This window comes from Typopeltis vanoorti, chromosome 14 (assembly GCF_054136105.1).
Source record: "Typopeltis vanoorti isolate ZY-2024b chromosome 14, IOZ_Tvanoo_1.0, whole genome shotgun sequence".
NCBI classification, from domain to species: Eukaryota; Metazoa; Arthropoda; class Arachnida; order Uropygi; family Thelyphonidae; genus Typopeltis; species Typopeltis vanoorti.
The window spans coordinates 97,816,281-97,840,348 of NC_143562.1; the positions used below are offsets into that span (position 1 = coordinate 97,816,281).

At 37.7% G+C, this 24,068-nt stretch overlaps 1 protein-coding gene across 2 annotated transcripts in view; it reads left to right on the forward strand.

Annotated features, from left to right (window-relative positions):
* The window catches only part of LOC150099795 (alpha-2-macroglobulin-like protein 1), a 1,007,775-nt gene that overhangs the window by 53,164 nt on the left and 930,543 nt on the right, over window positions 1-24,068 (forward strand). The gene's annotated exons all lie outside the window — the stretch shown is intronic.

Genomic DNA, 24,068 nt, shown 5'->3' on the forward strand with positions numbered 1-24,068 from the left:
GTCCAAAGACTCATCGAGGGAGATTACCTGCTCTACAACTCTCCGTCTCCACCATGTAATCCACCAACTACTCCGAACCGCCACTACCATCATCATCTACACCACTATTATTTTTTGTCTGTAAATTGCATGTATTCTGAAAGCCGATTTGTCTGTATGAGGGTTAAAAAACCTGAGCTTCCAGGAGAAGAAACAAAAACAAACAAACAAAAACCAAAAAACCTGCTATCTCCGTATGAGATCGGCTCACTCGCTTTCAACTAAAAAAAAAAGCCTCCGTAGCGCAATTGGAAGAAAGACGCTATGTTGCGCCCATCGATTAGAAAAGGTCTAACTTCTATTCCCGTCATGACGGGAAGAATCTTTATATGGACATTTTCAATTGAAGGTGAGTTAGCCGATATCATACGGAGGCAGCAGTATTTTCCCCCCAGGAAAATCGGTTTTTTCATCCCGCATACAGACAAATCGGCCCTTCAAACACATGCAATTTACAGACAAAAAATACTAGTTGTGGTGGTGGTTGGCGGAGATGGCGCTGATGTGGTTGATTGCTAGTAGAAGTTCGTTGTAGTGGTGAGGACGGAGAGTTGTGGAGTGGGTGCCCTTCCACGATGAGTCTTCGGACTCCTTGGAGGTGTTACAAACAGTAATAATAGTAATAATAACTTTAATTAAATGTGGAGGTTTAAAAAGTAATATAGATACAGTCATATTAATTAAAGGATGGTGGTGGAAGAAAGTTGAATTACTTTAATGCCTGCGGCGATAAATTAGAAAGCTATGTTGTTTTTATCCAGTGAAAAATAGTTTATTTCTTGTATGTGTTTAAAGTGGTTGATTATATTTATCATATTTATGTGTTCTTTATATAATTCAGAGAACATGCAGTTTTCTTTTTCTTTCTTCTTTTTTGTGTAAAACACATTTTCCCCATTCCATCTTATAATTCATCAAATAATAATAAAAAAAAAACGTCGTTACTCTAAACAACGTTAACTGAGAATATGTAATAAAATTAACTCAAAGAGCTGTATAGTTAATTAGTTATGCTTGAATGCTGTAAGAATTCGATTAATTTCACTTGAAGCAAGTGATTGGTTTCGTTCTGAAAACTTGTACACAGATTGATTGACCCACTAATGTTCTGCCAGAAATTGTGTCAGGTTTGAATTCCGCCGAAGGCATGGATGTTTGTGATTGTCTGTGGAGATGCTAGTGGTGGTGGGCGGTAGATGGTGCTGGTGTAGTTAGTGAACTGAGTACTCAGGTGGAGACAGAGAGTTTTCGAGTAGGTGCCTTCCCTTGATGACTCTTTGGACTCCCTGGAGGTATCACGCAATAATAATAATAATAATAATAATAATAATAATAATAATAATAATAATAATAATAATAATAATTTTTTAACATTTAACATTTTATTATTTCGCAGGTAAATTACATATATATGTACAATAATTTATATATAAGTTTTTAACTTGGAAATAATGTATATATTAGGGTAACCAAGTAATTTTATAAGCGTGGTTATTTTACTCCTAATCCGAAGTAAGCAAACAGTTAAGTTTGCGCCTGAACGTAGTTCAAGTCTAAAGGTGGTACAACATCAGGGCAACTCACTGTAAAGGTGGGTAAAGCTCTGATCACTATTCTTAGTATTTCCCATAATGTAAAGCACATCTCATTAAAAGATGTATTGCAGTATACATCTTTTAGTGAGATGTGCTTTACATTATGGGAAATACTAAGAATAGTGATCAGAGCTTTACCCACCTTTACAATGAGTTGCCCTGGTGTTGTACCACCTTTAGACTTGAATTACGTTCAGGCTCAAACTTAACTGTTTGCTTACTTGGGATTAGGAGTAAAATAACCAAGCTTATAAAATTATTTAGTAACCCTAATATATATATATTTATATATAAAATTACTTGGTAACCCTAATATATATACTAGGGGGGGTTCCACCTCCTGACGCCTACGGCTCCCCCCCCCCGAGTTCTGGACTGGTAGGCCGGTTCTCCTTGAATTCTGATAACTCGAATTTTCAAGACTCGAAAGGGGGGTCCTCCCCCCCCCTCCCCCCGAGTTCCGGACTGGTAGGCCGGTTCTCCTTGAATTCGATTTTTCGAATATTGAAGACTCGACACTCAGGGTAGCCCCTGAGCTTCAAAACGTTTCAAATAACTTGACAAAAAACGTGACACAAAAACGTTACAAAAAAAGGCTTATCATTTTATATTATAGAGTATATATATATATATATATATATATATATATGACAGAATGATCATTGACTCGGTTAACATACATAGTTTTAGGAAAAAAATTGAATGACTAGAACCGAGATTTAATTAAAAAGGTTTTAATATAAACACACTACTAGTTTCGGCCTGTAACAGCCTTCTTCAGGTGACATTATAAAAGAAAACACACTAAACATTGAGGGTTAAAAGACTATGAACAACATAGACAGTCTTTATACATAATTAACATTAAAACGTTGTAGTTGTATTTGAAGCTGTTCTTTCATTTGTTGCATTGTTGGGAGAGTGCGTGCTTGCTGCATCACGTGAACGCCAGTACATGATTACAGCTGAATGACTATCCGGGAGGTTGTAGCTTAAGTTGTTATTTAGATGAACAGGATTGAAGATGATTTCTCTCGATTCCACAATTTTTCTCTCTATTTCGTCACTGCAACGGAAGATGTTTGTAGATTTTTCCCAGCAGACTTTGTGACTTTGGTTATCATCATTAGGATTAGCCGAGAAGAGGATATGACTTGATAATGCACTTGCTCACTGTCTCTTGTAAGTAATGTCGCTCATGTGTTCTTCCATACGCATTTCGACAGATTTGTCTGTCTGCCCGAAATAAGGAATATCGCAGTCACATAATATTTTATATACGCCAGAGTATTTGAGTTGATGATGACAAGGTTTTGGGTGTGGAGTGAACAAAACTAAAAATATCGATATATAGAAAACCCACACATACCAACAGGTATCTGCACAGTCAATCCCATCATTTCCCTCCTCATAAGCTTGGAATAATTTCCACCTTGGGACATAGAGCTCGTTCTCTTCTTGATGATCCAAATGAACTGCTTACAGAAATAAACCATCTGAAAACTTCTTTCGAAGTTAATGGATATTCCAAGAAAATCATTAACAAATTCCTTCTTAATCCTCCCAGACATCACTCAGAAGAAACAAATACATTCAAAAGCAATATATCTATTCCTTACATAAGTACTGTTTCACATAAATTAGCAAAAGTTCTAAAAAAATACAATATCAGAACCTTGTTCACTCCACTTCCAAAGATCCGTTCCTTAATTAGCCACCCAAAACCTTGTCATCATCAACTCAAATACCCTGGCGTATATAAAATATTATGTGACTGCGATATTCCTTATTTCGGGCAGACAGACAAATCTGTCGAAATGCGTATGGAAGAACAAATGAGAGACATTACTTACAAGAGACAGCGAGCAAGTGCATTATCAAGTCATATCCTCTTCTCGGCTAATCCTAATGATGATAACCAAAGTCACAAAGTCTGCTGGGAAAAATCTACAAACATCTTCCGTTGCAGTGACGAAATAGAGAGAAAAATTGTGGAATTGAGAGAAATCATCTTCAATCCTGTTCATCTAAATAACAACTTAAGCTACAACCTCCCGGATAGTCATTCAGCTGTAATCATGTACTGGCGTTCACGTGATGCAGCAAGCACGCACTCTCCCAACAATGCAACAAATGAAAGAACAGCTTCAAATACAACTACAACGTTTTAATGTTAATTATGTATAAAGACTGTCTATGTTGTTCATAGTCTTTTAACCCTCAATGTTTAGTGTGTTTTCTTTTATAATGTCACCTGAAGAAGGCTGTTACATTCCGAAACTAGTAGTGTGTTTATATTAAAACCTTTTTAATTAAATCTCGGTTCTAGTCATTCAATTTTTTTCCTAAAACTATATATATATATATATATAAATTATTTTAAATGACTGATACCGAGAGATAAAGAGATGACATGGTTTATTTAAAAAGATACTACTAGTTTACTAGTTTCGTTGAATGGATCAACTTCTTCAGGTATAACAATCAAAGAAATATACAAAAAATAAACAGACTTAAAAATTGCATTAACAGTACTAGTCCAAAAAACTGTAGTACATTTTGAAATCAGTAATGCGAGCTTGAGTTCCAAATAAAAGTTGACTACGTGCTGTCACGAGTGCGCCAGTATTGAACAGAGGCAATGTGTGCATCAGAGAGATTGAAACTTAGGGAGTTATTGATATGGGAAGAATCTAACGCAATTTCTCTGGACTCGACAATCTTTCTTTCAAGTTCATCATAGCACACATGGATATTAGAAGTTTGTATCCAGTCCACAATGTGTTGACGGCCTTCATCTGAGTTAACGGAGAAAAGAACGTGGCTAGAGAGAGCGGTGGCTCTAGTCCTTGTAGGATATATCTCTACGGTGTTCTTCCAGACGAAGAAGGATGGATTTAGCAGTTTGGCCGTAGTATGGCTTTCCACAAGAATCTACAAGATCAATCACATATTGTAGACACCTGGAAACTGAGTTGGAAGATGTTTCTCTTTAGGTTTACTAAGTATGGAGCGAAGTTTTGGAAGCATAGTGAAGCAAGTTCTGAAGTTAAATTTCTTGAGAATTTTAGCTAGTTTTGGTGAAAGAAAGCTGATGTAAGGCAAAGAAATAAAGGCTCTGAGGAAGAGGGATCTTCCGAAGCAGTTGAGTGACGGAGAGAAAGAAATCTTTTAATCTTATTAGGAGAGAAACCATTATGGATACAAGTCTTTTTAAGAAAAAGGAGTTCATTTTCAATTTTTGTTTCTTCTGTTGGTAAAGATTTGGCCCGGTGTGCTAAGGTAGAAATAATACCAAATTTTTGCGGAGGGTAGTGATGGGAAGAAGCATGAAGGTATCTGTCAGTATGAGTAGGTTTTCTAAAAATTGAGATTTTAATACTTTCAGAACATCTGATAAGCTTCATATATATATATATATATATATAATATTTATAATACATTACATGAACACAATTGTGTTCAACAGATACTTGCACATACATAATAGTTTTTTAATAATTATATATTGTTTAAAATATCAAATAATTCTTTATTATCTGTCTAATAAATTACTCACGTATACATATAATTTATATAATATATATAATACAGTGGAGATTGAACTGCCCACTCAGTCTCCAAAAGTTAGATAGAGCTAAACGGTCTCACCTACTCCCTATATGGGAATAAAAAGGTGTTAGCGGAATTTTTTAAAAAAAGAGCCTATGTAGCTCAGTGGATGTGGCGTGAAAGAAAATTTTGCTAAATTAAAATCACTTAATGTTAATAACCATACATGTGAAATTATCCCCATTGTGAGATCTAGAAAATTAGATATTTTAATTCATTGGTTGCCCCCCCCCCTCCCAAATATCTAATAGATTAGTTGGCATGCACTTTGAATCATTTGGTAAAATAGAATGCATTGAAAATGTATCCAATATAAAAGATAAAGAATGGGCGCATGTATTATCTAACAAAAAAAGATTGACTATTACATTGAATGATGATGCCAGACTAGAAAATATCCCGTACATTATAAAAGTTTCTAAAATGCCAGGCTTAGTGATCATTCCAGGAAGACATCCTGTGTGCTTCAGATGCAGGCAGGTAGGTCATCTAAGAAGAGAATGCACAGCATCGAAATGTGGGCGATGCAAGAGAATTGGACACAATATTAAACAATGTCCAGGGCAGACATATGCCTCCATGTTGGCCGTGTGCCCTTCGGGTAGTCAACCGAACACATGCGATGAGCTTGAAAAAGCCGAAGACTTCCAGGAAATATCTTAAACTATTGAATATGAGGCAGAGTATCGGATCAATGAGAGCAGCACCCCAGGGCTTAACATCTACGGGCACGAGGAATGTAATGAAAATAACTCTCCGCTAAAGGCAAAGGAAGGGATTATCCGGGCGGGTGAGGAGACTAACAGCCAAAGGTCAGTTTCAGATTCAGAAAAAGTAACAAAACCTGAAACTACAGAGAAAAAAAAAATCACTCCGAATAACACAAATGAAGAATTAAATAATAATTGCCCGGTTGAAGATGAAGAATCTCCAAATACTGAAATAATTCAAACCACCTCGGTAACACAAATTACAGAAAAAAGTAAAACGGATTTAGAAAACGAAGTAGAGAAATCAGAATGGAATACTAAACAGACACCAGTAAAGAGAGCAAAAATGAAGTTTACGCCTAACGTCACCAAAAGCCGGAAGTCAAAACCCAAAGAAAAAAAATTAAATAGGAGTCCGGAAAGAAAAGGCTCTAGAAAACTTTCAACTTTCTAACTATGACTCACAATCTAAAAATCATTACACTAAATGTAAACGGGATAAATAATAAAACATCGATTCAACTAACAGTTAATTTAATATTTCAACACAGACCCGATATACTGATACTTATGATACAAGACACTAAATTCTTGTATCATAAGTATCCTATTATGATACTTATGATACAAGACACTAGACTACACAACAACATTGACCCATTAAACAGCTTCAAATACAAGTTACAAACAATGTACCATATCGCTGCCAGAGAGGCTCAGACCAATGGAATAGGTGGAGTTACTACACTAATAAAAAAATCGAGTAACCTCCAAATATATCCCATAATGCCGTAATCAGGCATAGAGTTCTGGAGATCGAGCTCCTTTGGCAGAAAAAAATACACAACATAATTAACATATATGGACCAGCCACACATAATCATAAGACCACCTTCTGGGAGGAAGTGCTACACTATATTCAACAAAAAAAAACCCCAATAATAGCAGGAGATATGAACTTTACAGAACAACCACAAAAGGATCAAGAACACCCAAACTTACTTCCGCAGAAAAATTTCACAAGAGTTTTCACCCACTGTGGCCTATCAGATGCCTTCAGAATCTTGCATCCCCAAAAGAAGGAATTCACATATTTTGCACCCGGAAACGCCTCTAGAATAGACCGCATATACATCCAAACATTCAGAAATATAAAGGTCAAAACTGTACTAAACACACACCTGTCATGTTCAGCGATCACCATATGGTGATGGCTGAACTACAATACCAACAAACAGAAACAACTGATAAGTTTACAAAGAGAAATTTCTCCCTATGGAAATTTAATAAACACCTTAAAGATGACGATGAATTCAACAATAACATAGAGAAAATAGTTGAGGAAATAGAATCCATAGAAAATGCTGTAACAGCCTGGGAGAAATTTAAACACATAACAAAACAAACAGCAATCAAAAAATTAGTAGAATAAAAAAGCAGCAACAAAGGAACAAACAGAACGCGGACATGAAGAAATTATCAAAATTGTATCACCACCATGACAGAAATAATGAAAACATCAGAACAGAAATAGAAGAAATTAAAAACCGCATCACAGCGAAACAGTTTCAGGAAATAGGAGCGTGGCTACGTGCTGGTCTCAAAATAATTGAAAATGATGAAGGGAAGACCTCGACAGCATGGCTGTTTGAGAAACAACGGAACACAAAACATAGAATAAAGACCACATACGAAGGCCAAACTCTAAACAAAGACTCCGAAATAATTCGTGGTGTTCAAAAATACTTTCTTCACTATTTCAAGAAAAACCCAGCAGTCAGGAAGAAAGAGAAAGATTCCTTTCACTCCTCTCCAAAATCACCCAGAAGGAGGCTGAGGAGATCGACGCACCAATCACCTTAGCAGAATGCCGTCTTATAGTGAAACAGCTCCCGGATAACAAATCACCAGGTGAAGACGGACTAACAGGCGAATTCTGTAAAGAATACTTCCCAAAATTTGAACATATACGATATTTACAACACAGACAACGCCAGCAAAATTCAACACAGGACACATTGTACTACTACCAAAGTTTGGGGATCAACAGAAGTCACAAGACATAAAAAATTGGAGAGGCATAACCCTACTGAATACTGATTACAAAATAATATCTAAAATACTTACAAACAGAATACAAAAGCACTTCCATAAACTTATCTCACCAGCACAATCATGTGCAGTGAAAGGAAGAAATATTCTTGACACAATAATGCACCTGCAATGCATTTGCGATTATTACAGCCTCACAGAAAATCCATGTATTGTAATGGGGCTAGATATTCAAAAGGCATTTGACACAGTTAGCCACCAATACCTGTTTGAAACACTAGACCGAATAGGAGTTGGAGTAAACTGGAAAGAAACGATTAAGCTTTTGTACAGAAACGCGGAAAGTAGGCTGATCATTAATAAAAATCTGTCAGCCTTTTTCTCAAAAAAGTGTTCTATCCGGCAAGGAGATCCACTATCCATGGCTCTATTTGTTCCAGCCTACCACTCATTATAGCCATTAACACAAACAATAATATCAAAGGAACACATATACACGGAGAAAGTGACGCCAAAATTTTGGCATATGCTGATGACGTTACTTTAACATTAGGAACACAAAAATCCTTGGACACAACACTCAAAATAATAAAAGACTTCAGCAAAGCCTCAGCACTGAATGTGAATCTGGCAAAATCCCACTGCAAAATAATTGGAAAGTGGGAAAACCAACCAAGGATTTCTTCAGGAATGCATGTGAATAATTACATACCGGTTCTGGGCATCAACATCGGAAGCTCAGAATCACACGAAGAACAGTGGAAAGAACTCCATGACGGCATAAAGAAGAAAATTAATGCAATGCGCCCTAGACAGCTGTCCGTCAGAGGAAGGGTCCGGGTTTGCAACATCTACCTAACATCTTGCCTGTGGTACAAGATCCACAACACCCCGTATCACGGAAGGTGGGCCGAAAAAATACACAGGCTCTGCGCTACGTACATCTGGGACTCTCAGTATGAACCCATGCGCAGATCAACACTTTTCCATGAAGTTGAAGCTGGAGGTTTAGCATTGCTAAACATCCATCTGAAAACTCTCATCGGCAGGGCAATAACAGCAGCCCGAGCACACACAAAAACCTATTATGCCTATGCGGCAATATTCTTACAAAAGTGTTTGCCGCATAAGTTTATAAGCTCACTTCCAGATATAAAAAAACCAAGCCCGAGAATGTTCAAAGAAATAGCCGAAGGGTATACATATATAATGAAACACTCAAATACCGAAACCTTACTGACAATCACACCAAGAAAACTATATAAAACATTAAGTCAAGTGACATTCCCGCCTCCCCAACACAGGGAAATAAGAAAAGGAGAAATTAGGCTAAGTCCGGTGCTTAGCAAAGTTTTCCAACTTCCAATATCACCAAAATACAAAACATTCTTCTATAAAGTACATCATGCCTGTCTCCCCACAAAAATGTGGTGTGTAGCAAAAAAAAATCCTATTACAAGGCCCAGCGAAGTGTCATTTCTGTCCCAACCCAGAAACAATATATCATATTATGATGTAGCAAAACGTCCACAGTATGGAACACCATACAGAAACTCCTACATAAGACACAACCATTCTCTGAAAACACGTTATTTTGGTTGCAAGACCAAAAAATGTAAGAAACAGAACTAATAATCATAATAATAACAATATATGCAATATGATCCCACAGATGTGACAAAATACACGGAAGAGACACCAGACCGGACATACTAGCAAAAATTAACAATTATTTAAAGGAAATTATCATAAACACTACACAAACCAAAAGCATAACAACACAGCAATGGAGGAAACTCGGCCTAATTGAAGAAGGAGAAGTGGAAGGAAAAATAAAACTTATACCGATAATGGAACCCCCGTAGTTAGTGGTAAACAATACAGTGGTATCTCGCTAATCCGAAACTCTTTAGTCTGAACCTTCCAGTAATCCGAACTGTGGTTCGAAAGAAAAAAAAAGTTTTATTTATTACGTATTATTTTTATTTAATAATTATTATTTTAACTGTTATTTATTTTATTATTATTACAGTACAGTACAGTATTTTTTTTCATACTGTCGATTGTACGATTATACTGTAGACCTATTTTGATTTATTGTGTGTTCACCTTGCTTTTTTATACTGTACAGTACGTACGTACTGTATTGTGTATGTATAACCGCTGTCCTTAATGAACTGATTAGTCACCACTATTGCACAGTGTTTGTTTATATTTACATTCCTTCAACAATAGTGACTTAGCCTAAAACCTGGTTGTATATAACCCTCAGTTTTTCTTTGGTTATTGAAATGAAACGTTGTCTGAGTTGTCGTATATTGTTCTGTATTTTCGTAAGTTTTCAGTGAATGATTATCGATTGTTTTAGTAAGTGATTTTATTTTTCAGATAAATTTTAAAAGTGATAGTTTTATTGTTTATTAACTTCATTTATTATTTTACTGTTTTAACACTAAAATTTATTTCGTTAAAATGGCTACCGGGTCGAAGCCTAACAAAAGAAAACACGTACCATTATCATTGTAGGATAAGTGTAAAATAATTCAGCGTCTAGAAAAGGGTGAAGCGTACAACTTGCTACTAAATACAATGCCGGCAAATCTACAAGCAGTGACAAAAAAAAAAAAAAAAAAAAAAAAAGATAGGATTTTAACTTATGTTTCAACCACAGAAGAAGGATCAAGCTAGAGACAAACTCTGAAAACAAGTGATTTTTCTTTACTTGATTCTGCTGTTTACACGTGGTTTCTTCAAGAAAGAAGTCGTCATACTCCCATCTCCGGAGACATTTTAAAGCAGAAAGCTAAGCATTTCCATTCACAAATTTACCCGGATCAGAAATTCAAAGTAAGTGATGGTTGACTAGAAAAATTTAAGACACGCCACCAGTGGCACACTCAGGATTTAATCTTGGAGGGGGCCGAGCGCTCATGATTTAACCTTGGGGGGGGGGGGGGGGGGTTGGTAGACGACTTGCGAATACACACTACGCATCGCATACGACCTATGACTGAGCATCTGCAGTGATCGCTAATTCATAAGTAGTATAGAAATAGAAGACACGACAGAACATAAATTAAAAAAATGAATTTTAATTAGGAAAAGATTTTTGGAAAATTTTCTAGTGTTCTTTCCTTTTCCTGAATACCGTGGCGTGCGCCACTGCACGCCACGGTATTCAGTATCTATCAATATCAGGAGAAAAACTGTCTAGTGACTTTTCCGCCGTAGAACCATTCCAAAAAGCTTTTTTAGAAAAATTCTTGAACTAAATTTAACCGATGATCAAATTTATAATGTAGACGAAAGTGGTCTTTGTTGGAGGTCGTTACCAGAGAAAACTCTAGTTCACAGAAATGAAGCCTCATCACTCGGTCGAAAAATGTACAAAGAACGTGTCACGACAATGCCTTGTGCAAACGCCTCAGGAAAACATAAATCAAAGTTATTTATGATTGGAAAATCAAGAAACCCAAGACCATTTAAGAACTGCTGCCTTCCGGTTTTGTACCGAAGTCAACGTAAAGGATGGATGAATGTCGAACTTTTTCCAAACTGGTTTCACAACGATTTCGTACCGTCTGTTAAAACTTATTTAAAATCCCAGAATTTGGAACAGAAAGCACTTTTATTATTGGATAACTGTCCTGGACATCCTCTGGCAGATGAATTGATTAGTAAGGATGGAATTTTTACGGTTATGTTTTTGCCTCCAAACTATACTCTATTGTTGCAGCCAATGGGTCAGAACATAATACCATCCATTAAATTAAAATATCGTAAATACCTGCTTTTAAATGGAATTTCCCAAAATTATGACGTTACCACATCGATAAAAAATATAAATTTGAAGGATGTAGCATTCTCAGTTGCTGCTGCTTGGGAAGCCGTCGAACCTGAAGCAATTCGAGCGTCATGGAAAAAACTGTGGCCTTCTAGAATTTACCAAGATAACTACGGTGATACACAAAAAGAGGAAATTCAAAACGTGCATAATTTAGTTAAAAATATAAATCCAGATGTTCATATTTCACAAACAGATGTTATGGAATGAATTACAGGTAGAACCGAAAGTGAATTCGAAATCAAATCAGATGCTGAAATTATAAATATGACGTTACAGAATGAATTAAATGACGATGATGACGATGAAGAACTCGAAGAAAAAAAAGTAAAACATGGAGAGGTAGTTGACAGTTTTAATATGTGCATAGAATGGGCTAAGCAGAATGATACGCCATTCCACAAAATTTTGTTGCTAATGCAGCTCCGAAAGCATTCGAAAAAAGTTTAACTTCCAAGTAGCAAAAGAAAATCAGTGACTTTTTTACAAAGAAATAAAAAAAGCTTTTTGTGTTATTTTATGAAACTTTTTTTTTGTATTCTGTATAAGAAAGTGATATTTTTTACGCAAATTAAATTATGTACTGAACTATGCAATTTTATTAAATCAGAATCCTCAACAATATATGACGATGAAGCCATTCCACAAAATTTTGTAACTACTTTACAAAGAAGTTAAACATACAAAGTTTGTATGTTTAACTTCTTTGTAAAGAAGTTAAACATACAAACTAAATTTTTACGTTACAGTACAGTAGCTTTTTTTCTATTAGTTACTTCATTTATTTATAGAATTAAATTGACGTATCATTAGAATCTGATTATTTTTGTCCTAAACGATAGTTATTGTTGTCTCTTGGGGGTAAATTCTCTAATCCGAACTTTTCTCTAATCCGAACGAGCACGGTTTTTATTTGTTCGGATTAGCGAGATACCACTGTAATGATAACCCACTATCTGAACAAAAAGCATAATCCCAGACAATGGTGCTGTTAACGTAGGCCCATTCGCCACAATGAGAGGAATAATGACAACAAGATATCAAATCTAATCTTCTTCTTTCACTCTGCCTTATCCCATGTTAAACGGAGTCGGCGCACCAATGTTTAACCTTCCTCTTCCAAGTTCTCCGGTCCAGAGCATCCTTCGGACTCCATCCTTTCTCCCTAAGATCCTCTGTCATCTTATCCCTCCACCTGAGCTTGGGCCTGCCTCTTTTCCTCCTTCCCTCCAACTCCATATACTCCACTCGTTTACCAACATACTCCTCACCCTTCCTCTCAACATGTCCAAACCACCTCAGCCTACTTTCTTGTATCTTCTTGCCAATTGGTCCCACCTTAACCGTCCCTCTCATGTAGTCATTCCTTATCCTGTCCTTCTTTGTCACACCACTCATCCATCTCAACATCCGTATCTCCGCTACCTCCATCTTCCTCCATCTTCCTTGGTTATAGGCCACGTCTCCGCACCATGGAGCATCGCCGGCCTCACCACCATCTTATAGAACTTTCCTTTCCTCTTACAACTCACTCTCTTGTCACACAGGACCCCGCTCATCTTCCTCCAATTCATCCAACCGCATGTTATTCGGTGCTGTATTTCCTCATCCAGGTCACCATTCCTCTCGACAACCGACCCAATGTACTTGAATTACTTCCCTGAAATTAGCCTTTCACCCTGGAGTCGTATGACGATATCCTCGTCACTCCCCGTTGACATATATTCAGTCTTCACCCGGTTAATTCTCATGCCGCTCTCCTCCAATGCCTTTCTCCACTCTTCCAGGGTATTTTCAAGCTTCTCTCGGGATGATTCGCATAGAACAATGTCATCGGCAAACAGCATGCTCCATGGTGCCTCCTTCTTGACATCCTCCACTAGTACATCCATGACCAGGTCAAAGAGGTAGGGACTCAGAGCTGACCCTTGGTGTAGCCCTACGACAATAGGGAACCCTTCTGTCATGCCGACACTAGACCTGACCTGAGTTTCTATTCCCTCATACATCTCCTTCACCAACCTCACGTACTTCTCCGACACCCCTTCTTCCTCATACACCTCCATACCTCCTGCCTGGCCACTCTGTCGTATGCCTTTTCCAGGTCTATAAACACCATGTGCAGATTCACTTGCATCTCTCTATATTTCTCCATCAATCGCCTTAGCGCAAATATTGCATCGGTTGTAGATTGGGACGAGAATACTTTTCCTCCATTCCTCTGGTATCTTTTCCTGTTGGGCTATTTTACACATCAGATCTCATAACATATCCACGCCCTCACTGCCCAAACTTTTCCACACTTCCCCAGGTATCTGGTCTGCTCCCACAGCCTTTCCATTCTTCATTTTTCTCAGTACCCAAACCACTTCCTCTCTACTTATGTCTTGCACCTGCCTCTCATTTACCTCTCCATCCTCGCACCTCTCTCTTGGATTCTCCTCATTTAGTAGTTTTCGGAAATATTCTTTCCATCTTCCTCTGATTTTGTCCTCGTCTTGTAATACTACTCCTGTGGCATCCTTTATCTGCTTGACTGATGTTATGTCTTTCGAGGCCTTATCTCTGGCTTTCGCTATTCTCAACAACTGAGCTTCGCCACCGTTTCTCTCTAGTTCTTCATAAACCTCATCAACTGCCCTCGCTTTCGCCCTTGCCACAGCTCTCTTTGCATTTTTCTTTGCTAATCTATATGCCTCCTTGTCGGCTCTAGTTCCAGTCATGTCCCATTTTTTCTTTGCCTCTTTCTTTTCCTTGATCTCCAACTGCACCTCCTCATTCCACCACCATGCCTCCTTATCCTCAGGTGGTCCCTTTCCTGATGTTATACCAAGCACCTCTTCTCCAATTTTTCTAATATTCCGACTATTAACGTCCCACCATTCTTCCACATCCTCTGGTAACTTCATTTCTTTCAATACCTCTTCTTTAAACTTATTCCTTGGTCCTTCCTCTTCCAATTTCCACCACTTTATTCTCCTCTGTACCCACCACTTCCGTCTGTTCTTCTTTTCCCCTTTTATATCACAGTCTACCACAACCAACCTGTGCTGTGCTGCTACACTTTCTCCATTAACCACTTTACAGTTTTTCACCTCCTTCAGATGTTTCCTATGGCACATAATATAGTCAATCTGATTCATTCTATCCCCGCTCTTATAGGTTATCAGATGCCCAACTCTCTTCTTGAACCACGTGTTAGCTATAGCCAGATCGAAGGCCACAGCATAATCTATGATTTTTTTACCTTCTTCATTTCTTTCACCACTACTCCAACCTCCATGTACCCTTTCTTCACCACTTCGTCGCCTTCCTACATGCTCCGACGATCACTCTCTCACCATCAGGGATTTCCATTACTATTTGGTCAAGTTCTCTCCAGAATGTCTCTTTCTCCTCATCATCAGAACCTACTTGCGGGGCGTAGCCACACACTATAGTAGCCACACTTCCTCCCATCTCAAGCTTAACGCTCATAATCCGATCATTCTTCCGGCACACCTCGTAGACTCCACTCTTTAGCTCCTTATCGATGATAATTCCAACTCCGTTTCTTCCAGGTCACCATTCCTCTCGACAACCGACCCAAGGTACTTGAATTTCTTCCCTGAAATTAGCCTTTCACCCTGGAGTCCTAGGACGATATCAAATCTAATAAATAAAAATAAAAATAATAATAATAATTAAAAAATAAATAAAAGTTTAAAAAAATAATAAAAATATATATGTACGCCTATATATAAGGGATAAGAATGTTATATATATGTATATCTAATTGTGTAAGTAAGGGAAAAAATGTAAATGTAAATAGCAAATTACTCCTTAAGATAAGTCAATATGTATATGTTCTTGTATATACAGACACAAGGACGGTAGAAATGTCAATTGTAAGAAATGCAGATAACATAAGTTCATAACATGATAATAACCCAAAATGTTAATAGGATATGTTATCCATTTATAGACCTGTAACTAATTCTGCAATTCAGAAAACCTTTGTGTATATGAAATTACAGATTTACCTCTTAAGTAAAGCAAACAATATAATGTTAAAGCAAGATGGAATTCATTTTTGTAAAAATAAGAGTGACTACAAAAAAAAAAAATCTGCATGAAATATAGAGATACTACCAAAATATATGTATATATAAATGTAAATAAAAACATAAGCAATGCATGTATTTTAAGAATAAGATGTGCATTTAAAATAAGTTAATAAAATAATCATCCAAAATATGTGAACAAAGATATAGAATGAAGATATATGTATAACGAATTGTACATATGGAAAATGTCAATGCTAACATATATATATATATATATATATATATATATATATATGTATGTGGATGTATATGTATATATATTAAACGTGATTAGACTGATCTGATAATGGAACTTATAAATAGACTGATATCACTATGTAACATATACCAACAAAAATAACAGCTCAAACAATTCAATAGACAATAAGGAAAATAGAAATTAAGCATGTACAAATTGTAAATAGCTGTATATATATTTATTTTTAAATGTACACAGTTTCTGCTGTTGATACAAATAAACTCAGTGGATGTGGCGTTTGCCCACCACGACGCTTGGTCGCACGAAGGAAGACTTGATTTCGAGTCTAGTAGGTGACTAGAAGAAATTTTTCTAAGCTTTTTTTGACCGGTTCCCGAGTTAGTCGATCTCTAGCATGGGCAAGCGAATTTTTTCTCCCGGAAGTTCGGGTTTTTCGTCCCGTAAACTCAAGAAAATCGACCCTAGAACCCACACTATTTTCAGACATTAAATATATTCTGTTAGGGTTAGGGACCACGAGATGGCGGCACTAGTTGAGCCATTCTCTTCACTGGGTGCCATTTAATTAGTGATAGCCTTGGGCAAGCTATCTCTGATTAGGTACCAGTGGAGATTGAACTGCCCACTCAGTCTCTAAAAGTTAGATAGGGCTAAACGGACTTGCCTACTCCCTGTACAGAAATAAAAAGGCGTTAGCGGATTTTTTTACATATAATAACGTATTTCTGTAATACATATGATATTCATATTTATATAATGCATACAATTTAATATAATTACGATTTAGGAGTTCGATATTGACTTTTGGTGTGAGCGGACGTGTTATTTTAGGCTGTACCTGATTGAATTTTATATAAGGTTTTTCGGGAAACTCATATTGCACTGGAGTTCACACAGTTTGAAACCTAGTCTCCCCCTCTGCATGAAATTTGCACGAGATCTGATGGCTGTGTAGGCCCCACCTGCTATGAGGACTAGTGGTGGATGTATGGCATTTTGGGGAGGCAGATTTTCACTCTGTGGCCAAGTGAGTTCTTAACACTCCTTTTCCCATTTTATTAGGGTACTATAAAACTAAAAATTGCTGTTACTTCATGCGTTTGTCCAACACTTGGTTTTGCTGGCAGTCTTTTGCAGCTGCGGGCTTCTCTTTGTGGGTAGACCATGGTTTGGCTCCATGGGACATCTATGCAGACTCAAGGACCCACGATCATAAACAGATTTTGCACCTATTTTCTCGGTATGAGTGGGGTTGATGCTGACGCCTTAGTAGAGTCACTGGACAGAGGACTAGCCATAAATATACTGAAAAAGATTCTCAAAAAATTTGAACTTAATTTATACTCTATGTCAGGGGATGACGACAAGGACGACGACAGTGCTCCAGCAGACGAGTGGAACTTTACCCATCAGACTTCAAGGGGTCCTCGCGCGCAAGAAGTGCAAAACCATGGTCTCTAAACTACCAAAAGAGGATGGAATGGAAGAAGACGGTCCCGTTTCGGAATCCTTTGCTTCCACTAAAGAAAAGATACCTCAGATTATACTGCGCAAAAAAGAAAGATGGATGTCTCTAAGGACTATCCAATGTCCAATCTACAGATCTCTTATAACTATGTAAAAAATGTCACTGACAGCATCAAGATTCAGTCCACTACAGTGATGTACTACCAAAAACTCACAGGAGAAATGAATGTGAGAGACATTCAGTATCACATCTTCTCACTTGGTTCAGAAAAAAATCTGAAGGTTGTGGTCAGAGAGTGTCTGAAAACGTATCCTCAGAAGAAGTGGCTGCTGATCTACACCATCAAGACCTACCACCCATCAAGTTCAGCAGAATGACCAAAAAAAAAAAGAGACAAGACTCTGAAGTCACTAGTATTAGTTGAGATCAGTCAAGCTTACGAACATATATATAACCTGACATCAGTCTGCAGACTGAAAATCAGCCCAGAACCCTTAAGGAAAAGCGCTTCAACAGGTCAGTGTCACAGATGTCAAAAATTTGGCCATGCCCAGAAAATGTGTAAGGCTGAGTTTAAATGTCTAAAATGCGGGGACAGCCACCCAACCAAAATCTGCACAAAGCTGAAAACCACCGGAGCTAAATGTGCCAACTGCAATGGCCCACACACAGCCAACTACAGAGGATTCATCTAAAGCCAAAAAAATAGAAAATCGGAGACAGACAGACACTCTTCCTTCCCTAGTAGATCCACATCAGAGACCTCAGCTTCACAGCCTCTCAAAGTACAATTTCTAAAAAATTCCTAAAGGATACACAAACCATCCTCACAATGCTCACTTATGAAGAGGAATAAAATAAATCCAGACTCACTGCAGATTATTGCGTGGAACGTTAACGGCATCAGAAATAAGGTCTTGGAGCTCCAATAGACATCCAAATTTGGATTTCATCCAAAGACATCAGCCGGATATAGTTTTGATAAAAACGCATATCACATCATCGGACAACCCCAAAATCAGAGGATATCATCTGTACAGACTGACAGGCTGACCACAGAGGCGCCGGCAGTCAAGAATTACATTAGTGATCACTCTGTAAATATCCTACCTACTACTAATCTAGAGGTTATATGTGTAGAGGTTCTCACAAGCTCGGCTGGTAGATTAAAAATCTATGCAGCATACAATCCTCCATTGAAATCACTGCTGTTCTCGGATTTGGACGCCATCTTAGGCATCAGAGAGCCTACCATCATGGCTGGTGACTTGAATGCCAAGCATCGCGCCTGGAACAGTCGAATACCAATAAAAACGGCCACATACTTGCTAACTCTACAGGATTCAACAACGCGGTTGTGGTAGGTCCCACTGAACCTACTCATCATAATATGTATGGTATCTTGACTGATGTCTTGGACATAGTGATACTGCAGAATATGAGACTCCAGTACAGTTTAATGACACTAAATGATCTTTCATCTGATCACAATCCAATACTGCTTCAGTTGGGAAACCAAAAAAGACTGTCTCCCCCCACACTCATTCATATCATGGGAAAGGTTGACCAAGTACTCCCGAAATATATTAGTCCTGTTCCGCTTATAAAACCTAAACAAGAAATTGAAAAAGCTGTTAAAGACCCGACCCAAAAAATTAACACAGCCCTTACAACAGTCACTACTTCCACAACTGCCCTCAGGCCCAACCACTTGCCAGAAGATATCATGAACCTGATCAAAGAGAAAAATAAGGCTAGAAAAAGGTTTCAAAATATGCGTGCACCACAAGACAAACGAATCCTTAATAGACTCAATACTACAGTAAGAGATGTCCTTAAACAACGCAGTTGTGGCCTTAAAGCATATAGAAGTCAACTCTGGGAAGAAATATTGACTTATATTTCTCCTGACAATCACTCTATTTGGAATCTAATCAGAAATACAAACAAATCTCTTCCCACTCTTCAAACAGATCTAGGCTTCATCCACACCGATGCTGATAAAGCCGAAGCAATAACAGAAAAACTTAGACAAGCAATGTAAACCCTCATATGAACATCTAGACTTCAATCACATCTACAAGATCCATCAACATGGCAGATGTGCGTTAAAATCTGTAACCTGCTCCAATCAAATTACACCCACATTACCAACAGAAATATATGATATAATCAAGAAATTAAAAAACAAAAAGGCTCCTGGACCTGATGGCATCACCAATAAGGTGATCAAGCTGCTGCCTTGCACAGCTGTTGTACATCTGACCAACATAATTAATTCCATCCTCCGTTTGAAACATTTCCCTTCCTGCTGGAAGGTGGCAGATATAATTTCAATCCATAAGACCAGAAAAATCCTCATCTGCCTCAAAATTATATACCAATCAGCCTCATCTCAAATTTGGGCAAAATTGCAGAGAAAGTTATTCTTACCAAACTCCAAGCCTCCGCACACAAGTTAAACATTCTTCCTGAAGAGCAGCTTGGGTTTTGTCAATTACATAGTACCACACAACAGATACACAGACTAGTCGAATGCATCTCCATGGGATGCAATTGGCAGCAATGCACTGGGTGCTGTTTTCCTTGACATTGCCAGTGCATTTGATAAAATTTGGCATTTTGAATTGTTGCATAAACTGATCTCAACTGGAATACCATTGGAAATGGGTCACCTAATTAAATCATACCTTTTTGACAGGGGCGTGCAAATCAAGATCAATGGTGCGGTTTCGGCACAGAAACGTCTCTTGGCTGGAGTCCCACAAGGATCCTCACTGGCACCAATTCTGTTTTCCATATACATGTGTGATATCCTGCACAATCCATTGACATCTATCATGGCCCTCTACGCGGATGATACAGCAATATTAGCTAGATCTCTATAGCCGCATCTTGCCATCAAAAAACTACAAGAAAACCTACTACTGATTGAAAAATGGTTCGTCAAATGGAGATTGCAAGTGAATTCCCAGAAGAGCATAGCCATGCTATTCACCAGAACACCACTGCTTCCTAAAGGGGACATCATCCAGTTTAACACAAAAATCCCGTGGCAAACAGAAGTCAAGTACCTTTGTGTACTACTGGACAGAAGACTAACTTTCAGCTGCCATATCAAGGCTCTCTGTGTAAAGAAATCAAAACCATTGCTCAACTCCATCCTCTAACGAACAGGAACAATAAGATAAACACCAGAATCAAATTACTTATCTACAAACTGATGGTTCGTCTTATACTCACTCACGCTTCTCCGGCTTGGAGCCATTCCATTGATACTAATATTCTCAAGTTACAACGTGTGCAAAATAAATGTCTACGAATGATCCTAAATGCTCCTTGGTTCGTAAGAAATGTGCAACTCCATCAAGACAGATGTCCCCTATATTTCCACTTTCCTGCAAACTATAGCAACAAAGTTCTTTTCAAAAGCATCTGTACACCCCAACGAATTGGTTCAACTAGCTGCAAATTATGAAGCAACAGATTCCTTCAAAAATAAAAGATCAAAAGTCATCTTAAACTATAATTCTGATGTTTAATCTTAAAGCCTGCTCAGGACAAGCATTTTCCCCCCCACTCACTGTTTCCTTATCAGATAGCGAGGAGTATGAAAAGTATTTTGCTTCACCTCATATGTCAGAAATGTTAATCGTTAATCGTTAATATAATTACATACAATTTAAGAGATAATACTACAATTTTTCACATGTGGTTCAGTTCAGATATCAATTTATCTCATACTTTGTATGGTGCCCAAGTCATAGAGCACAACAATTTGTGCGTTATTAGTAGTTATAAATATTTTTGTGATAGTTTGCAATCAGTTATAGTACAGTTACACAGAATAGATTACACGGTTATCTCTCTCTCTCTCTCTCTCTCTCTCTCTATATATATATATATATACAGGGTGTTCGGGATAAATTTGACATATTTATAATTAATTATATTTTTCCGTAAGTTACATGTATTAACACACACTTCTCTTCATTTAAAAGTTTGGACCCTTCTTCATTCATATACAAGATGTTAGAAAGGATGGATAGCTGGAACCCACCTGAATCATGGAAGAGAATAACTTGTATCATGATGATTCGTGCCCGCCATCAAAATAAGGATATTACGACTGCTGCCCAATGCTCCCTGAATACAGTAAAAACAATCAGGCATAAACTAGAGACTTGCAATGGTGACTACGAGGATGTAGCAAGAAGAAAGATCCCTAGCAGACGATCTGATTGCGTTCGTACAGCAGAATTCCTCGCAAATCTGCAGGAACAGGTGTTGAAGAACCCTGGCATTGGAATTCGGGCTTTGTTCGTGGAGTTGCTAACTGTAGTCAAGCCCTGGATAACAAGGTTAGCCAATGGTAGGCCGTATGTATGGCAGCAGGATTCGGCCCCTTGCCACACCTCTGGGAAAAGTCAAAAATGGTTGTCTGAAAATTTCTACGACTTCACCAGTCCAAATGTTTGGCCTCCAAACTCCCCAGACCTTAACCCCATGGATTATTTTGTATGGGGCGCAGTTGAAAAAGACACCAATCGCACTTCCAGTAATACAAAAGCCCAGTTAATGGATAAAATTAAAACAGTTTTTGCGGCCCTTCCCAGGGAGACTGTAGCATCAGCTTGTTCGAGGTTCCGAAGCAGAATTGAAGCTGTGATCGATGCTAATGGTGGTTATTTTGAGTAAATCTTGTTGATAGTATTGTAATTAACTCTGCCTGTAATGTTTTTTTGTCAATTCATTAAATTTAATAGATACAAAGATTTTCTTTTTCCTTACGAAACTGTCAAATTTATCCCGAACACCCTGTATATATATATATCATCGATCACAGCTTCAATTCTGCTTCGGAACCTCGAACAAGCTGATGCTACAGTCTCCCTGGGAAGGGCCGCAAAAACTGTTTTAATTTTATCCATTAACTGGGCTTTTGTATTACTGGAAGTGCGATTGGTGTCTTTTTCAACTGCGCCCCATACAAAATAATCCATGGGGTTAAGGTCTGGGGAGTTTGGAGGCCAAACATTTGGACTGGTGAAGTCGTAGAAATTTTCAGACAACCATTTTTGACTTTTCCCAGAGGTGTGGCAAGGGGCCGAATCCTGCTGCCATACATACGGCCTACCATTGGCTACCCTTGTTATCCAGGGCTTGACTACAGTTAGCAACTCCACGAACAAAGCCCGAATTCCAATGCCAGGGTTCTTCAACACCTGTTCCTGCAGATTTGCGAGGAATTCTGCTGTACGAACGCAATCAGATCGTCTGCTAGGGATCTTTCTTCTTGCTACATCCTCGTAGTCACCATTGCAAGTCTCTAGTTTATGCCTGATTGTTTTTACTGTATTCAGGGAGCATTGGGCAGCAGTCGTAATATCCTTATTTTGATGGCGGGCACGAATCATCATGATACAAGTTATTCTCTTCCATGATTCAGGTGGGTTCCAGCTATCCGTCCTTTCTGACATCTTGTATATGAATGAAGAAGGGTCCAAACTTTTAAATGAAGAGAAGTGTGTGTTAATACATGTAACTTACGGAAAAATATAATTAATTATAAATATGTCAAATTTATCCCGAACACCCTGTATATATATATATATATATATATATATATATATGTGTGTGTGTGTGTGTGTGTGTGTGTGTGTGTGTGTGTGTGTGTGTGTGTGTGTGTTAAAGATACCAAGCTATTTTAAACCTGGTTTTCTACATATATATATATGTGTGTAATAAATTTTTACCTTGGGGAAGGTAAAACTTTATTACATCTATATCTCCTCCAGAGATTTTTATTAAAAATAAAAACACCTTGTTGCAACTCCTATAGGTAAAGTTGATAAGGCTCCGTATTACTATAACCTTGGTATTTAGGGTCTAGCTACTCACTGAGGAGACCTCAAAAAAGGTTGAAACCGGTCTGGGTAGTGACCCCACCCATAATGCATTGCAGTATACATCTTCTAGTGAGATGTGCTTTATATTATGGGAAAATACTAAGAATAATGATCAGAGCTTTACCCACCCTCACAATGAGTTGCCCTGGTGTTGTAACATCTTTAAACTTGAACTTTGTTTCAGGCGCAAACTTAATTGTTTCCATACTTAGGATTAGGAGTTAAAATAACCAAGTTTATAAAATAACTTGGTTATCCTAATATATATATATTTATAGATAGATAGATAGTTTTTATATATATATACTGTATATATATAGATTTTTTTTATTGTAAACATAACAATCTTATATACAGGATTAACCGGTTTTTGGTTCTCTGCAGTCAGACAGAGAGGTTATATGCTCATACTCTTGTTGAGGTATGTTACATCGAAGTCACTTATAAGGCTAATTACATTTTTAAAAAAAAATTAAATTAAAGCCATTAAGAGTTATTTTAACATGGTACTGTATAAGAACATAAATGTGGAAG